Source organism: Camelus ferus, chromosome 1, assembly GCF_009834535.1.
Source record: "Camelus ferus isolate YT-003-E chromosome 1, BCGSAC_Cfer_1.0, whole genome shotgun sequence".
Taxonomy (NCBI): domain Eukaryota; kingdom Metazoa; phylum Chordata; class Mammalia; order Artiodactyla; family Camelidae; genus Camelus; species Camelus ferus.
In genome coordinates, this window is record NC_045696.1 from 21,410,612 (window position 1) to 21,429,853 (window position 19,242).

Sequence of the window (19,242 nt, forward strand, 5' to 3'; positions counted from 1 at the left end):
TAGTGGCTATTTAGTATTCAGTGTTCCTCTAACAGTCACTCTAGCATTGTGTGTTTCTCTGGGTACAGACCTGTAAGTGGAAAGTAGAAAATGAAAGAAAGCTTGAGGGATTTTACTTGCAAAATGAATGCTGTTAGTGTATAAGAACCACGGATGAATAAGCTAAAATGAGGAGGCAGCAGAAGTGAACTAGTTTAAATTCAGTTATGTAAATATAAAAGCACATCAAATACTGATGACCTCTTATTGGATTGAAGCCATCCCTATAATTTGATTTGACAGATCTTGTTGTTTTATAGCTATTATATATGAACTTTTAATATTTTCTTGGTGTATAGGATGTTTTCTTGTTCATAAATCTAATTTAAGATTTTTTTAAGGTTAATTGAAAGTTGGCTATAAACACCTTACTCAGAATTTTATTTTTTTTATTACTCATATATTGAAAAAAATAACTCAATATGAATTAAATTGTCATCTGCTATCATCTTTTTCTTGTATTATACCAAAGAAAGATAGTGTCTGTGATGATTAATTTTACGTGTTAACTTGAGTGGCCCTTGGGTGCCCAAGTTAAACATTATGAGAGTGGGTCTGTGAGGCTGTTTCTGGATGAAATTAGCATTTGAATCAGTGAACTCAGTAAGTAGATGGCCCTCCCCAGTCTGAGTGGGCATTAGCCAATCACCTGAGAGAGGGACTAGAACAAAAGGCAGAGGAGGGAGGGATATGCCCTGCTTTCTCCTTCCTTACTGTTTGAGCAGGAACATCTCGTCTCATCTTCCCTGACCTCAGTCTAGGACTTACACCATCAGCTCCCCTGATTCTCAAGCCTTTGGTCTCAGGCTGAGTTACCCCTCTGGTTTCCTTGGGGCTCCATCTTCAGATGGCAGATGGTGGGACTCCTCCGCCTCCAAATAAATGTGTGTGTGTGCGTGTGTTTCAGTATCCTATTGGTTCGGTTTCTCCAGAGAAATTTAATTCACCAGCTTTTACATTTTGCATGTATTTTGTTTCTGATATAAAATTTAAAATTCAGGTTATTTTGAAAAATAAACAAAGTAGAAAGATTGTACAATGACCTTACTTACTCATCACAAATCTTCAAAAATTTGTTTAATTATATATGCATTTTAAAGCAATATTTAACATTCAATAAACCAAAAATACATCTAGCTACCAAATTTCACTGTTCTTCACACATATATAAAAATAAAATATAAATGCAATATTCTCTAACAAGCATTAATTTAGTATTAACTGTATGCCTATTCAAATAACTCTACATTGCTGTTCTTCCTCCTAAGGGACAAGTGGCTTATGTGTGGAGAACTGAAATATGTATATTCATGCAGAATTTATTCTCCACACATATATCTATGTGTATGTTAATATCACAAAATGGGAAAGTCGCTGATGGTTCCCAAATGAAATGTATGTAGACACATAAAGAAGGAAGTGGCTATAGGGAACCAGACTTGTTGGGGGGAAAAAGATTTAAAGAAAATACAGAATTTGAATACAAAAAAAATATAGTTGGTGTTCTCATGCACTGCCAGGATCTGCCTCAGGACTGAAGGACTGGCCATTCAGCAGCTGGGTATGCTGACAACTGTCTGTCACCTCTGGGCACTGCCCTGCTCTGAAGAGCTTTGCTTGATCTGAGGCCAGATCCCATTTCCAGAGCAGCCAACATCTAATCACTAGTGTATGTTGCGGGAGTTTAAGGCCCTGCTCCCTCACCACTTTGTGGGATGACTTCCAGTAAACACTGGAGCTTTAGTGCACTTAGGGCCCTGGCTGAAGCCTTTGCTGAGTCTGCATCACGAGTTGCCTTCTCTTTTGCCCAATCTGGCTTCCTTCCTGTCCATTTTAAAGCAGCAGATCCCAGAAGCATTCCCCAAGAAACTACCAGCCTAAGAAATATGCAGTTCAAGTCTATTTCCAAGTAAGAGAGCTTGGAACATAAGGGTTGAAAGTGATCAGGAAACATGAAGCAGATGGTTTTCAAACAAAAAAATCAGGGCAAGATGGTTTCTACTGTTCTTGAAAGACAAAATTATTTTATTTAACTCAAAACTAGGGCTTTTGGTAAAAAGTGTCTCCCAGTGTAAAATTTGTGGACCAAATGCATCAAATTCTAATCCCTAATCACTCCCAAATCTTCATCTGTGTGTGTGTGTGTGTGTGTGTGTGTGTGTGTGTATGTGAGTGTGAGTGTCTTTGGGGTAGGAGAGAAGAGGAAGAGGATCTGCATTTGTTAGAAATTCTCTGGGAGCTTCTGTGCATCCTAATGTGACACAAATGTTTATAGTACATAAAGCAGGGAAGGAGCACTATGTCTGGAGTCTGTCTGATGTTCTGAGAAGCTTTTTATACTCACATACATATAGATTCATTCATTTATTGATATTTATCGTATATTTATTTATTTTCCTTTTCTCTTTCCATTACTTGTTTGAATGAGGCTGTGCATTATATAAGAATTTAGTATAAATGTGCTATCTATGTGCCTGTTTGACCTCAGAGCCTTTCCTTACCCTGTTCCACTGTTCTTCACATTCCAGAGGCGCTAACTTCAGTGACTGCATCTCCCCGTGTCAGCGGGCTTCCAGCCAGCTTTCACTAATGGAAAAGAGAAAAGGGAAGGCGGGGCTTTTCTTACCCTTTCTCTCTGCCTTTGGGAGAATCTTTATCTCCTTTAGCTTTCCATGGAAGCACATGCTGTATATCCAGACACTGCGAGGAGACCTGGGCTTCTGGCACCAGTTATAAATCCTCATTCCCCGTCACTCTGGGGAGGAGAGTGGATTTCTCTTCAGTTAATCTCTGATTTGCTCTGCCAATCTCTTGTTTTCTTAGCTCTTGCATCACTTGTGTAATCAATCCCTTGCATTGAATTCACTCTGTATTAGGTACTGGTGCTGGTCTCCACTTTCTTGGTCAGGTTGTGCATGATATACAACCACAGATCGGAGGGGAAAATTTGTGCCAGTGGAAAGACTGCTGAATAGGGTCATCTATTTATAATGTAATTAAAACAAAAGAAAATAAAACAGCAACAAAACAGATATAGCTTAAAATTATTTAGTGCTCCTCTGATTCTGAAACTTCAGAAGGTTTAATATGAAAGATGATGAACTATTAGGTTCACATGAGCCAAGCCCACACATCAGCGTCCCGTTTACTTTAATCTCAAAACATCTTCCAATTTTTCTAAAATCAGATTTTCTTGATTTAATAACATAACAGTAAAGCAATACATCTGTCTTTAACCTCTGTAATATTTGAGCCCATGAGGGTATTTTTAAAGTCTGGAGATCAGGACTCAGTGAGTGTTCACATAAGACCAAAAGAATATCAATACTAGAGCTGAGATGACTATTTCACATATTTTTTGTCTCTTTAATTATCTGGAAAAATACTGGTAATTAAAAAAAAAAATTCTTCTTACCTCTTTAAAAGAACACAAACAATAAGCAAACAAGCCAACCAAAAAACCCAACATTTTAAAATCCCCAGTTTGTTGGTTATCTGAATATTTGTCATTTAAATCATAAATCAAAAACAGTTGAACTATAAATTCATCAGAAAAAAATTATTTTCCTAAGCCTAATGAAATGTTATCTTACAATATATTAAAATTCTCAAAAATTAAAGATGTATTTCATATACATTCTCAATATAATTTTGTCTCAGCAAAACATCTGATTTCCTTTCTTGTGACAGAAATATTTCAAGGTAGACAATAAAAAAGGAAGGGTTTGTAGTCAGTGTCAATGGTAAAAATCAATGAGAAATGATGATACCGTTTACCTACTTTATATTGAGTATAAATGTATAAATAGAATTAAGTTCATTTAATTTCATGTAAGTTCATATAAAAATTTTAAATGGCTATTAAAAAAATCTGTGTGTATTAGTGTATATGTGTAGCCTGCTTTGCTGAATTCATCAGCCTTTGATTCTTTTGCAAAGAATCCATCTACTGTCACTTCATCATGGCCTGGAAAATAGTAGGCAGGAAGATAAATGCTATACACAACATCAAACATCTTCTCATATTGTAACACATGCTTTTGTGAGAATTCTTATTAGACAATTTCAATTTTTGTATATAATTGTCTTCTTATGACATTGAAATGCTTATACAGAAATCTCTGTGAGACGAAAATCATTAAATAACCTCCCTTTTTTTAAAAAAAAGGAACAATGTAATGGAGATTATAAGCCTAAATTTTTCACACAGACCCAATCTCTCTAGTAATGACCACAGATATTTGCAATTCTTTTACCCAGAGAGAAAGAAAAATAAACTGCAATGATAACATTTTGATTAAGGTAATAACAAGAAATATTTTGGGCAATATCTTTAAGCTATCTTAGATTTATAAATAAATAAATAGAAGTTGAATATTACTTCAGTTCAGTATATCATTGATAAAATCAGCAAATAAAATAGCAAGCAAAGGAGGCTTCAATCAGTATCTTAAAGAATCATTTTTTGCACTCAAGATATAATTAGTTTATTTTAAATTATTCATTGTCCCTAAAAGATTTGCTTGCATTTGAGAGGAAAGAAAGGAAAATAAAATAACATCTATAAGTGTTAAATTTTGCAAAAGGTGCTATTCCTGGTTTTACTCACACTGACTTTAAAAATTTTGTCAGAACCCTATTCTGGCAAAATGCTCCGAGAAGTATGGGTTCCACGGTCAAATAAGTTTAGGATGTACTGTGTAATGTATTTCTTACTCAACAGTCACTGAGCACTCTGTGTTTAAAGGTTTAAAAGCAATCATAAATCTGGTACCAAGAAACGACTTGCACTTAACCCAATAATAACCAACTTTATTTGAAACATATCTTGTTTTTGTCACTTACCAACATTATGTAAACTAGTTCTTTAAATATTTCTTTAAAAAGCCTGATGTACTATATTTTGCTCATAATTTACTTTTTTTCTAAATAGTTAATTCATATGTCTTAACAGTGAGAGTGAAAGTTTGTGGCATCTAAAATTATTTAATAAAGGCAAATTATCTTTCCTGAAACTGAGATAGAGCTGGTGTAAAAGATTAAAATATAGAATTATTTAAAGAACACATTTGACTGGGATGCTTGAAGTATAATGTATGGAATGCCTAAAGGTCAAGATGTCATCACACACAGGCAGCCTTTTGAAAAGATGATGTTTTTCATTAAGATGAAGTATCTCGCCACAGCTTGGCTGAAATTCTGCCTTCCACTGGAAATACTGAAATGATATAATTGAATGAAATAGAATAATTTGGCTAGTGTGAATTTCATAAGAGTTGACTAAGAGATGCTTTCAGATGAGTCATTATTACTATTTTATGCAATGCTTTTAGACTGGAAATATTGCATTTTCACTACTTCCATGAAAACTGAGTGTATCTAGTATATAATCAATCCATTATTTGAGATAAAACCTGGAGTTGAAAAAAAAAGTTAGCAAGATTTTGTTAAAGAGGAGAACTTATCCAAAAATAATTTAAAAGTCTGCCTGATTTTGCCTGTCGCTGATAGAGAACCAGCAATAGTGTGAAAATGGAGAAATCTGGCTTCGATATAAGAGAACTTCTTAACTTTTTGAATTATGAGGCATAAAACAGCTTTAAGAGTTTATCCCTACTCTCATAGTCTTCTCTTCTTTTTATTTTTATTTCTCCCTTTGTTCCTGATATTGTACCCTGCAAAGAATTGAGGCTATGTCAATGGTGTTGAATTAGAGATCTCAGAAGCAGGAACATGATTCTATGAAAACAGCCCTTTAGAAATGTCAGTTTTATTAGGCAAGCCTATTTCCAAGTAATAGACCTAGCACCGAAAATTCAGGAGTGCCACATAGCAAATAGATGAGAGAAAATAAAATCGTAGGAGATTAAGATTTATAGGCGAATAATTTTCTACCTGATTTGTGTTGTATTGTCTTGAGCTATATAGTTTAGTCCATATATTTGCAGGTAATTTCAGCAACAGATTTATGTCTTCATCTAATTTAAAACATATGCCTTCATAAAGTGTTCTCTTTCTTTATCTTCCTATAAATAGTGCCATTTTCTCCTCTTCTTTAGGAAGGAGTAGGTATAAAAAAATAGTTTCTTTCTCAAAATATATGTGTATTTAAGAGCACTGCACTCCCAACAGGGCAGAAAAATTTATAACATCATGGAGGTAGCATCCAATCAATCAGCAAACATGAGTTATATTTGTTCTTTGGATTGTTTGAAGCTATGTGGGGCAGTTGAAATAATTCAACAAGGGTTTAAATATCTGGCTCTGGATAGGTTCTACTCCATCTTCAGACTTTATTCTCCTCTGTGTAACATGGAGAATATTCCAGGTAGAGCTGAACGTTCTACAGGCCTCTAACAATTCTTTTCTTTCTGACCTACATCAGTAATGTTGCCTTTCTGGGTTTATTCCCATAAGTATCCAGAGAAGTTGCTATTCCTTCCATCTTCAAAATCAGAAATATCAACCTTAATAATAATGCTTCTACTGACTACACTTCCCCTCCCAGGTATTGCCCTGGTCCTTTTCTTTGTAGCAAAACTCTTTGTAATGGCTTTTTGTTATGTTCTGTTTCCAATTACCCTTTTTGTAAACTACCTTCTTCAAACCACTGCATTCAAGGTTTATTTTGCTCAGTATGTTAGGATCAGGTAACACAGTTGATCACTTCCTTCTCTTTGATAAATTTTGTTCACATAGCTTACAGAATACCACAGTGTCTTGGTTTTCTCCCAGTGTCGCAGATCATGCCTTCTTTGTCTGCATTGTTGATTTCATCTTCACTTCCCCAAGTCCTAACTACTCATTGTTGGAAATCCCTTTTCAGTCCTGTTCAATATGTTTGATCCTTTTTCCTCTCCCCTTTTTAATTAACATTCAACACATTCCTTTGATAATATCATCCAGCCTCGTGATTTTGAATACTGGCCGAACGCTGAAAATATTCAACTTAATGTCTTTAGTTCAGAAAAATCTCTTGAATTCTGTATGGTCCAACTAGTTCCTCAATTTGAATGTCTAACAGAAATCTCACACTCACATATCTAATTGTCTCGTCAAATTTGGATGTCAAATAACCATTTCGAACTCAACTAAAATTGAAATCCAGACATTCCTTCACAAACCTCTTTCACCTGCAGCTACTTTATGCCAATGCCAAGAATAAATAAATTAATTAATTAAAATAGAATAAATACATAAAATGGCATAAAATGGCTATATATTATGAGATTTTCTATTCCAATATGATTTTTATAACTATGAAAAATTGTTGTTTTTGTTAAATCATTGCATTATTTCTTCACACACTTTTGTTTTTGGTGTTAATAACAGATTCTTTTTTTTTTTTTTTTCTACTGGCTTGGCCATCTTTGTCCTTGAATAAGCCTTCCACCATACTCCAATCATCACTCAATAAAATTTTCCAGGGGTCGATTTTTTATACACAGTATCTTTGAGCTCTCAGTCCTCCTGTTTCAGAATTCTAGCTGCCATACTAGAATTTTTCTTTTTCTTTTTAATCTGTGAATTCTTATGTGGAGTATCTTGTTTTACCCAGTCTTGTGTGTTTGTTTGTTTGTTTGTTTTTAATTTAGTCCCTCTTTTGGTAAAGCACACCCTCCTATAGCTTTCTGAGTTTGAGTGCACTGCAGATAAATTATTTGATACATGATGCTTAAAACGTCTTTGTCTCCTCTTCCACAATTTTGTTATATTTTTCCTGTATATAAAATTCAGGCTGAACTTTTTTTTTCTCTCAAAATGTTAGAAAGAAGCTATTCCTCCCTCCTCTCTCCACTGCTGTTGAAAAGTCAGATGCCAATGTTATTTCAAAACCTCCATAAGATCCTCATTTTTCTTTCTTTGAAACTCTTTGTATCCTCTCTTCATTTCAAGTATTGTGGAAATTTATGATGGCATGCCTGAAATTTCTTGGGGGAAACTTGATTGTATTTTGTGGATAGCCCCTTTATGAATATACAGGTTTGTTTTTTCTCGAATCTGCAATTTCAGTTATCTGTCTTAATTTATTTGCATTCAAGATTAAATTTATCTGCATTCAAGATTATATTTATCTGCCAGTTTCATCAAAAATAGCAGTTTTCCTTAAGCTTTTGCTTGTAAGTTATTCCTTTGAACATGCGGTAAGCTGAAAACAAAATAAAACATGAGACCAAGAAATCAGTTTCTACAAAGATATTTTCCAGGTTAATGAGATTCCAAAGCAATCTCTAAACAGTTTAGCCATGATAACGCTAAATTTAACATTCACTGGATTAAGTCACACCTCTTTTTTCTACCTTGTGATTCTGTTCTTCCCTATCTTCTCTTTCCAAAATAAATAATATTAATTGAGACAGGGCTTTTGAGTTTTCTATTAGTATGCATCGCTCACATATGTCCGTACCTTGAAAATCTAAGTGTCCACTTTTCTAACATTTCAATAATGGTTAATTTTTGTTCAGAATATAATGTTTCTATTCACATATCAGTTTCTGTGTTTCATTACAAGAATATTCCTCTTTAAAAGGATTGCTCTTTGCCCTTTTAATACTTTTTCTCATTATTGTCTCAACCCCTTCACAACTATTAAATCCATTTATCTTCTCTCAAATTACTGAACCTTGAACGAAATGAATCACTATTATGACAATTTATATGCATTTGTTCCATTAAAGAGCACACGAGAATCACTAGGTATAAACACACTATTTCTACTTAATAGGCTAGATTGCTCAAAGATATCTTTATTTACCAATTTTCCATGTGAAAGCTGGCTTTGTAAACAAATGTATCTTACTCAGTGGGCATTTCTGCACTTTAGTAAAATAATTATTTTTAAAAAGAAACATTTTGAAATAAATGTATTATAGAAACAGAAGCAAATTAAATGTTAATGTATTTTATTTTATATTCCCAAAGCTGAAAATACACATTATTAACTTCAACAATTTATTTTCTCCCCAGACACCACCTAATATCCTATTATCAAAAGTGCTCAACTATGGCTATTAAAGTTTTTTTCTGTTGTTCTTTCTTTGCTCACTTGCTCATATATTTATTTATAGGCATATTAAAATTAGGTAAAATAAACTTACCCAAGATGTGCTGTGAACATAGAGACAATAGTTTGTGTTGAGTGAGTAGTTTATAGTTAAATCCTTGATATAATGACAAGTAAAGCAGAATACTGAGGATTTTGGTATTTAAAGGGACATTTGTTTTGTGATTTCATGTTTATCTGATTTTAAAATGCTTGTTTTATCTCTTGGGATTCTCCCTACCTGCTACTCAAGTCCTTCAATTACAAGTTAAAGTTATCTACTCTCAAAAGTTGTCCCTTACCTTCCCATCCTAAGAGACTGCTTCCACCTTATAAAAGTCTTGATCTTACAATATTATATCTGCTATTTATCTATCCTTTTCATACAACCAGCTACATCATTGAAAATTATATGCTTAACCATTTAACATATTTGTATTCAGATTATGTATTTATGTTTTGGAAACATGATTAAAGATTAATCATGATTGAAGGTATATTACTTATGGCTGCCTAATTAAGAGTGCTCACCAAAATCATAGTTCCCTGGAAAAAGTCTGACCATCAAATCAGCAACAGAATGTGACCAATGTTTCTAGTATCCTGTTTTTGATAAATAAATGACCAGGAATTTTGAGGTCTAATCACAGAACATACTGATAAACAATAAAAAGTTTTTAAATAACACAAATAAGGTATATTTCTGACATGGATATAAAAGTGCATTTAGCAAAGAGTATCTAAGACTTATTTGAAGAAATCAAGACAGTAGGTCTATATATATTATTTCAATACCAGTTATCATTGCTCATTATAGTACTATATAAATATGACAAATTAGACTAGTGGACCAGACTAAGAAATTCAGAATAGATGTATATCTGATGACTAAAAAGGTGGTATTTCATATTTCTGGTGAAGGCAGATTTTTTAAACAATGATCTTGAGAAAATGGGTTAATATGGGAAAAGAGTGAATTGGAACCCATATTTTGCACTTTAGTCAAAATCAGTTCAAGGAAAATTCAATGTATTAATGCGAAAGACCATGTTATAACATTTATAGAAAACAATACAATAAAATATTTTCAAATCTTACTGTAAGAAAAGGTTTCTTAAATGTGACTTTAAATGCAAACCATACAGGAAAAATAGATAAATAGTGGAAATCTTTATATGCCTGTAAATAGGAGTATAAAATTTTAAAATAGAAATGATATGGGCATTGAAATTAGAAATTATTTTTATCAAAATATATTATAAATGAATTTCTTAAAAAGAAAATTGGGAGAAGATATTTAAGGTTTCAATCACAATTTAATTGTATATATATATATATATATATATATATATATATATATAGACAAAACTAAGCTTAAATGCCATTCTGGCTATTTAGTCTAGATAAATATATGCATGTGTGCATTGTTGTGTATGTAATAGCATCACTGTTTAAGAACTTGGGAACACCCTTAATTTATAAAGACCAGAATGAAAAAGTAATTTGTAGTATATAGATACAACAGAATAATATTCAGTACTGAAAATGAATGAAGTATATTTACATAGACTAACAAGGTGAAAGGTATAAATCACAGAAGAATATATATAATGTTATTCAATGTATATAAAATTTAAAATCAGGCACTATCTAATAAAGTGTACTTCAGGAAAGGTGCATAAGTGAAAAATTATGAAAATAAGAGCAGAATGACTAAAAGAAAAATAAGGTTAATGCTTATATTGAGTAGAGAGAGAAGATATACCTTTGGAGAAAGGGACTCATATCATGAGAAGAAGGCTTCTAAGTTACTGATAATGTTGTATACTTTAATTTAAATGATGAGTCTACTGATGTTCATTTTATTGTTACTAACCGTATACTAGGTTTCACTTTGTCATGTGTATGTATGTGTAATATCATTACAGACATGGCCAGGTTTCCAAAAGAGTTAGAATCAGTTAAAGATCAATTTTAGTAGTACTTATGAATTTCCATTTTCAAATATATGTTTCAGAATTAAATTATACTCTGGATTCTCTTAACGAAGATGCAGCGAGAAGCTCAATCATATATTGATTTTGTCTTTGTGTTCTATTGATCTTTCTATTGGCAGGACTTGGAACTAATATGCACAGGGATGGATAAACACAATTTGGCGAATGTAGCACCTATTCAAATGTCATGGATTTGAAGTTTGAAATTGAACTCAAACATTTCATGTTTCAAATTCCACTTGTTACTAGAGAAAAATCAATTCCTGGTTCAAGAGAAAACTCCTGTGTCTGCTAAGGACTTATGAGTATTAACATATTCTATTTAAAAATATTTGACTAATTGAGTTAAATGTGGTCATTCCAAAGCTCAAAATATTTATTTCAAAGCTAAAATAATATATTTGGTTTTAAGAGATTTTAATTATAATTTAAGATACAGTTATTCTCCCAATTTTTATAATACCCACTGCATTTCTCATACTACTAAGTTATCTGTGATTTTTATTGAGGTCCAGCAATTGCCAGAACCTTGTTTAAGACAGCTGACACTGGAGAAAAAAAAATGGGAATTTTAGATTACTATTTGCACTTCTAAGCTTTATACTCTTAATCATCAAATAATAATAGAATATAACATATGAAATATATTATCACATTTTGCTAAAGAAGCTTATTTTGTGATTTGATATTCAATAAAACATTAAGTTGTCAGAATACCCAATTGAACAGAAAAAATAATTATAATTAGTAAACCTATTTTAGAACTATTTTAAAAAAAATTTCAAGTCATTCTTCTAAGGAATGTACCACAACTAAGAAATTCAAAAAATTCTGCTCATTTTCTATGAAAGACTATGTAGTTATTGTGATTATGTTGATTTTTCCAATATATTCATCCCTGTTTTACAGTATTTTCAATATGCACATTTTAATATGCCTCAAAAGAGTTTTAACAATGACTTTATGCTTATAAACTTGGAATATCAGGTTCTTATAAATGCCACTTAGATAGACCTGTGAAGTACTTAACTAGGATAATTCATTCACAGTTATAACTTAAAGGCTGAAGAAAAAAAGTATAATTGTTTACCTAGAAGGGAAAACAAAGGTTGGTAAAGATGAATGAGGGCGGAAAATTGAGCAGCAGAGCCAAGGTGAAAATTCAATTTCTAAAACATTAAGTTAGAAGAAGACTAATCCAGGGAAAATATTTTAAGACATAAAAACTTGGCAAGTTAAAATTGTAGATAAGTGAATTATACTGGATTCTGGGCACCTAACTCAAAAATGGGCCAGTCGGCTATAACACATGGGGTCAGGATTAATATCAAATATTTTTAATGTAAAATTGGATGAGTCTCCCAATTAATGATCACTTAGTGATCACATCCTAATGTGATGGGCCATGTTAAAGTTCAAGAATACTGAGAACAAAGTTTAACCTTTGCCCTCAAAACACTCATAACTGCTTGAAAAATAATTTCTCTCACTCACAATATAACAATTAATAGACCAAGTAAGAACTGACATGTAAAATGAGTTAAAATACAAGTCACACAGACATAGAAAAACAAACTAATGGTTACCGGGGGAAAGAGCAGTTGGAGGGATTAATTGGGAGTTTGGGATTTGCAGATACTAATTGCTATATATTAAATAGACAAACAACAAGATCCTACTGTATAGCACAGGGAACTATATTCCGTACCTTGTAATAGCCTATAATGAAAAGGAATATATATATAAAACTGAATCACCATGCTGCACATCAGAAATTAACACATTGTAAAAATAAATAGATAAAGTAAATTACAAATCAAAGCTTCAACTCATTCAGGCCTGGAAGGTTTAAGATAAAGACATGAGCCTTGAAGCACAAGCATGATGGTGTCCGAAGGTAAGACTCTAAAAATCTTTACTGATACAGCTAAGAGTATGTACAGAGGCAAGTGGTAGAAGAAAAAGTGTCCAGGAATGGGACATGAACAGAAAGAGGGTGGCAGGTGGTAAGCCTGAAAAAAATAGAAAAAAACCAACACACAATGTTTTTTTATGAAATATTACAAGCTTAAAATTAACTGTGAGGGCATCATGGAATTCCTGGACACATTAATATAAGAAAGTCAAATCATTGGATTATTATGCTAAAGAAAATACTCTATCAGCAATATGGTATTTAGAGAGACTCAAAGATGGAGAAATTGTTTACATGGGTTCCCCCCAAAAAATAATGTAGTTTTCAAGAGAAGATTCAATAATTTCACATGTTTTTAAATAAATATCAAAGGCAAAATGAATAGGACCTAGTGCCAGATTAGATGTGGGGACAAGACAGAAGATTTAATGAAGGATAATTTCAAATTTCCAGCTAACTTGATATGAAATTTTAACATATTTCTCCCCTGCTTATTCCCATTGGCTATCTTGCCCTCTGTCAGTTGAAGACATAGCGCCATATAAGAATCCACTCAGTGGAGTATTGAAGTTGATGGACTAGGAGAATTGAGACCTAGAAGTCTTCAAAAGTTACAATTTTCAATTAAATGGACGCAATGTATTCTGTGATCCACAAGTCATTAGCGTGTTACTGGCCTTGCAGGTATCTCAGCTCATATGGTTTTAAAAAGCTTGGAGTGAAATATTTTAGGGCTGCATTCCTGGTGATACAAATTTAAATTGCTAACACATATTATGAATTATTGTGTGCTGCACATTATTCTGAGCTCCTTATATCTATTAACATATTTAATCCTCTATGATCTCTACTAGGTTAGTACTGTTATGACCTTCACTTGACACGTGGGCTGACTAAGGCATAAAATAATGAAATTACAAAAACTCTCCCAAGAGCACACGACTGCTACCAAGAATCAAGCCCGAACAACCAGGCTGAATGCAGTGTTCTTTCACTGCTCTGCATACTTAGTCCTTTTGCTTCACTTGAGTATTTTCTTATCAAAGAGACTTTTAATCAGTAGAAATGATAAATTCATGGCTATAAAGATAGTAGGGAACTTCATGACTCTTGACAGCCACAGCTTTGAATTTCTCTTTATTTCTGGTTTATTGGTGAGATTGTTATTGCTCAGTAAATAAATGTAGTTTAAATATAATCATATATCTTGAAGCTGAATACATCATTCACATTGAAAGTGCTGAGAAGAGGCGACTTGTGTTCAAAGAAATGCATTTGTACAAATTGGAAAAGTCAATAATTGCTAGGTGTTACGGAACTATCCAAATGTAAGTGAAGTTCACACCATGGAAAGTCATTTTCCAGCAGTGGCAAAGTGGTTTGGCTGTGCTTGTATTTATATCGAATTAAAATCCAATAGCAATTGACAACCCAAGGGAGATTTGAATATATCTTTTTTTTCTTTATTTTGTAACAGAAACATCATAAATTGTATGCACTTCACCTAAATTGAAGTGAATTCCTGCAGATTTGATGCAGCAGTCTTAGAATGTTCGCAGATTTATTCCAGTTATGTTTATATCCCAGAGTGGGAAGATGTCTTAGAAATATAGGGAAGCACCTTGCTGGAAAATGTGACATTGGTCTGATGGGTCTTCAGAAATTTGCTTTTTTTTTAACCTTATATTTTTGAGAATAGCCCTCAGAATGTTTCCTGGATTTCCATCTGAATTTCCAAACTTCAGAAATCATTTATCATTCAGTTTTCAGTAGTACTTTCACAGAAAGAAAGTGTTAATAAATCACTGGGAATGGCTTTCAGATCAGTGCTGACAAACGGCTTCTCCCTCACTTCTCAGTAAAAATGATGCAGACTTCTTAAGTGATCTCATTCCATTATTTGAGAACAGATACGTTTTAATCCACTTCTGAGAGGAATGGGAATGTTGGTGCGATGCAAAAGATGGAAACGTAGCGGAGAAGTGAGATAGCCAGTGGAGAAAATCTGCCTGAAGGGACATTTGTGTTTGTAGCGTGCCCGGCACTCTTGAAGTCATAGTGAAAGGCTGTGTCTTAATTAATTCAGCGGCATATGGGAGTTGTCTCCAAGAAGGCTGATTCTGAATTTTTATCTGACAAATAAACTCAGAGCTTTGCTTCTTTGTTCTTGAAGAAAAAAAATGTGGTTTAAGGAATCACGGCACTCTTAAGTAGACTTGAGAATTTCCAGATTGGAACTATCAAAGTGACCATCAATTTCACTTAGCTTGCTTTGTAGATGACTGGCTTAATAAAATCTCAATTTTATTTTGTTTATAACTTCTTGAAAGTTAATTGATATCTGTGACCTTACAGTGTTATGGAGACTTCCTTAATAAATATAAAATGTTTTTAATAGAAAATGTTGCCATTTTTGAGGTCTCTGTAGAGTCTGAGAACTACCAGCTGCAAAATATTATTACCTTCTTGCTTTCTGTAACAGATATGTTTCTTTTTTTTTTTACATCAACAGTGACAATTGAATAAAAAACATTAAACATGGTTTATGTACTCTTTTCATGGGATACAGCTCTGCTCTTAAATCACAATCAATAAATTTGATTTATATTTTGTGGGACCAAGAAGCGTTCCTTGACGATTCTGCCTTTCTCCAGCTTTCAATTCAGATGCACGTGTTTTGGTTCTCAAAGCCTTGACTATCAAAGACTGCTGCTACTTCAGAACCAGAGATAATAGAGAAATCAATGATAGAAGGTGTTTTAGAGTCACTATTGGAAAAACTGGACTCCAAATGTGACACTTTAGGTAAAATAATATTTCATCAAAACAAAATTAAAAATAAAACTATTCAGACATTCTTTTTTGCAAGAAGGCCCTACTCTCTTACAAAATTAAATGACTGGTTCATGTTTAATGAAAATAAAGTCACTTCATTCATTCATTCAAGAGACATTTAATAAGTACTGTCTATTATAGTGAAAGGCTGTGTCTTGGAATAAGTCTAATAATAATAAAATAAGAGTCTTTCTGCAATGGTGGTAAAGTAAAGAAGATTTTTTTAAATAGACAAAAGAATAATTATAATATAAAGTAGAATATTATAAATGCCATTATAGAAGTACTGAAAGTTCCATGAATGTCTCAGAAAGGACGAATCATTCTTGGGGCCTTTCAAAAGGTAAAAAATTACACTGAATCTTCCAATGAAGATCGGGGAAAGGCATCTGAGGCCAAGTTAATAAACTAAAACAGAGGCTTATGTACCAGAAAAGGAAAAAATATAGGGATGATTTAAACTTCCCTCATTTATTTTCCTATGTGTGCTTATCATATAAGAATGTGAAGGTTAATATCAGAAACAGTCAGAAACAGTATGAGGAAGCTGGATTTGATAAGAAATGAAAAACCACTCTCTGTGTGTATATATATATATATATATGTGATATATATACGTGTATTTACATTATGCATGTCTTGTGTGGCGAAGAGATTTGATAAAGGTTACAATATTAAAGAGACTGATTTGATAAATATCTTTAGTAAATTAGATGAGATAAAACAGATGGAAACATACTGAGGAAGCTGTTACATAATAATGGTGATAATGAGCTAACTAAGATGATAACAGTGGAATTGAAGTAGAAAAAAAGGATAGGAAAGGCATAAAAGTTATAAGGTTAAGTATATGTTTGATGAAGAAGGAATACTCAAGTATTACTCAAAGATTAATTATTGTTGGTCTGTATTCAATTATCTATCACTTTTAAAAAATATAAAACTTCTAAGTTTATGATGATTAGTCATAAAGAGAAAGCCATATGCATTGATAAAGCTAAGATTAATACTGTCTACAGGACCATCTTATTTGTTATCTTTCTTCCCCATTATTGACATTAACTAGGGTTTTGACTAAATCATTATAATTAGATTGTACATATTTATATCACTACTAGAGCAAAATTGAAGAAACCTTCCTTTATGAATTAGTCACATCCACTGTTTCCAATTTATAAATCATCAGTAATGGAAATAGTTAACTTTCCCCAAGTCAGCAATAGTATCTGAATCAGAAAATCGACATCATTTGATTAATAGGGTCAAGGGATGCTATAGTAGCAAATTTAACACATATATAAAAGCAGTATATTGTCAATGGTGTAAAAAAGAAAATCATTGACCCAACTGTCTTCCTTTACAAATGAGATATTAGTTAGTGAGATGTTAGTATATATAAATTAATTACCATTCTTTGATGGTTTTATTTAGCAAAATCAATGATCTAAGTTCTGACCTTCCAATTCAGACATACAGGGGGAAAAAAAGCAAGTGCCAAAGGCATACAACAGTTTCCAGACATATTAAATTCTGTTCCACCTTGAATTAACAGGGGATGGAAGACATTAACCAGTATGTGACCCTGAGTTAATGATTTGATCACCTATCTTGCGCTTTATGAAACTATATCTGGGGACAACTGGAATGCCTTATCAACTTCTGAGCAAATAAGGAGAAAATTCTTAGGGAAGACTAACTCAACCCAGTGTTGAAAAGCAATTTGAGGTTAATTACCCTATTCTGAGGCAGAGTTACTAGTTCTCCAGTCTCCAGGGCTAATGCTGAGCCCTAACAGAGAGGGAATATTACTCCAGGAGGAAGTATAATGACTCTACTTGGTGAGTCTGTGATTTCAGGAGCAATGGTCTGTTAAATGATGCATAATCCTCGAGAGAGGAACTCCCTGATCCAGAACTCAGTAATGAAAGTTAGATCAGGGACAGAACCATCTAAGTGCCCCTCCCCTCCTAATATTTCTAATGTTTAGGGAAACTGTAGAAATAGGTGGTCTTCATTCTGAAGGACTTTAAATAATGAATGAACCACACTCATCACAAAGTACATGCAGTGGGCTTAGTGGATAGACACATCATACAGGGCGCTCAGGAATTTTATGTATAAAATCATATATATATATGATTCATTATCGAGGGGTAGCAAAATTCAATGACATTTAGGATACATGTGAGATATTGTATAATTGCATGTTACATAATATTTAAGAAATTTTAAGAAATATCATTTTGATGCACACTGCATATAATATGTATATATTGAAGTATTATTTAAATTTATTTCTACATATCAAGGAAGGATTTTCTCAGAATCTCTGGGCCAAGGAGATATGACATCTTATTAAAGTTTCTTAAGCACAATGTAATCTATGTTGCCAAATTAGATAAATGGTTGAATTCCCTATACAACTACACCATTTACCATATAGGCGTATCAGTCATAACTTAAAATGATCAGCTCTGGCATCACTTCTATCTTTGGAGACACCACCAATTTTTTAATCATCTTATAGCTAAATAATTAGAACTCATTATTTGATGGAAAAATGAAGGGACTGCCTTTAGACAGTTTTTCTCATACAGAGAGTATCAATTTTTTTTCAAATGACCTATTCTGCCTATTACAATCTTTATCAGCCTGGATAAGAGATGTAAATTATTTGTATTTGTTAAAAATATTGAGTTAAATGTACTTTAGTCTTTTAATATGACAAATTTTGTACTACATAGTTTTAAAATAAATACTTCAACTACTTTATCTTAATTTTATTTTTGTGAGAAATGTGTCTTTTATAATAAAATTTCATATTTATTAACTCCTTTATTGCTTAAACATTCTTATTTTTCATGTAGCTGTAATTTTTTTTCTATTGACACTCACTTTCCTAAATGTCTTTTTGAATATTTTACTGATATTTTCAACTTCTTAACTAACTGTACTTATTATTGATATTCATTTCATTGTTTTGCTTTATTTTTGATTCAGTGACTTATCTTTTAAAACATACTTCTAAATATTGGTCATGCACTTTACTTTTTATTTGAAAGAAACAAAATTATTAGAGAAATTTCCTATCCTTGGTTATTTCGACAATTTCAGCATTTCTCAAATTTGTTTTGAGTGATAAACTTCAGAAGGGTACTAAAAAACTTATATTTCAAGGGACATGATATGGTATAACAAGGCAAATTTTCCCTTAATGGTGGTTACTTTACTATAGCTTCCAAGAATGTTTAATTTGCTGATTTGTACTGAGTCTTAAAGAGAAAGATAGATTATGCAGTGTTTCACAAAATATTTGACTGAGATACTCTGTTTTTATTGTCTCTTGTAGAAAGAATAGTCACTAAACACAATTTGTAAAATAATACATGATTGGAATAGTAATCTTTTTTAAA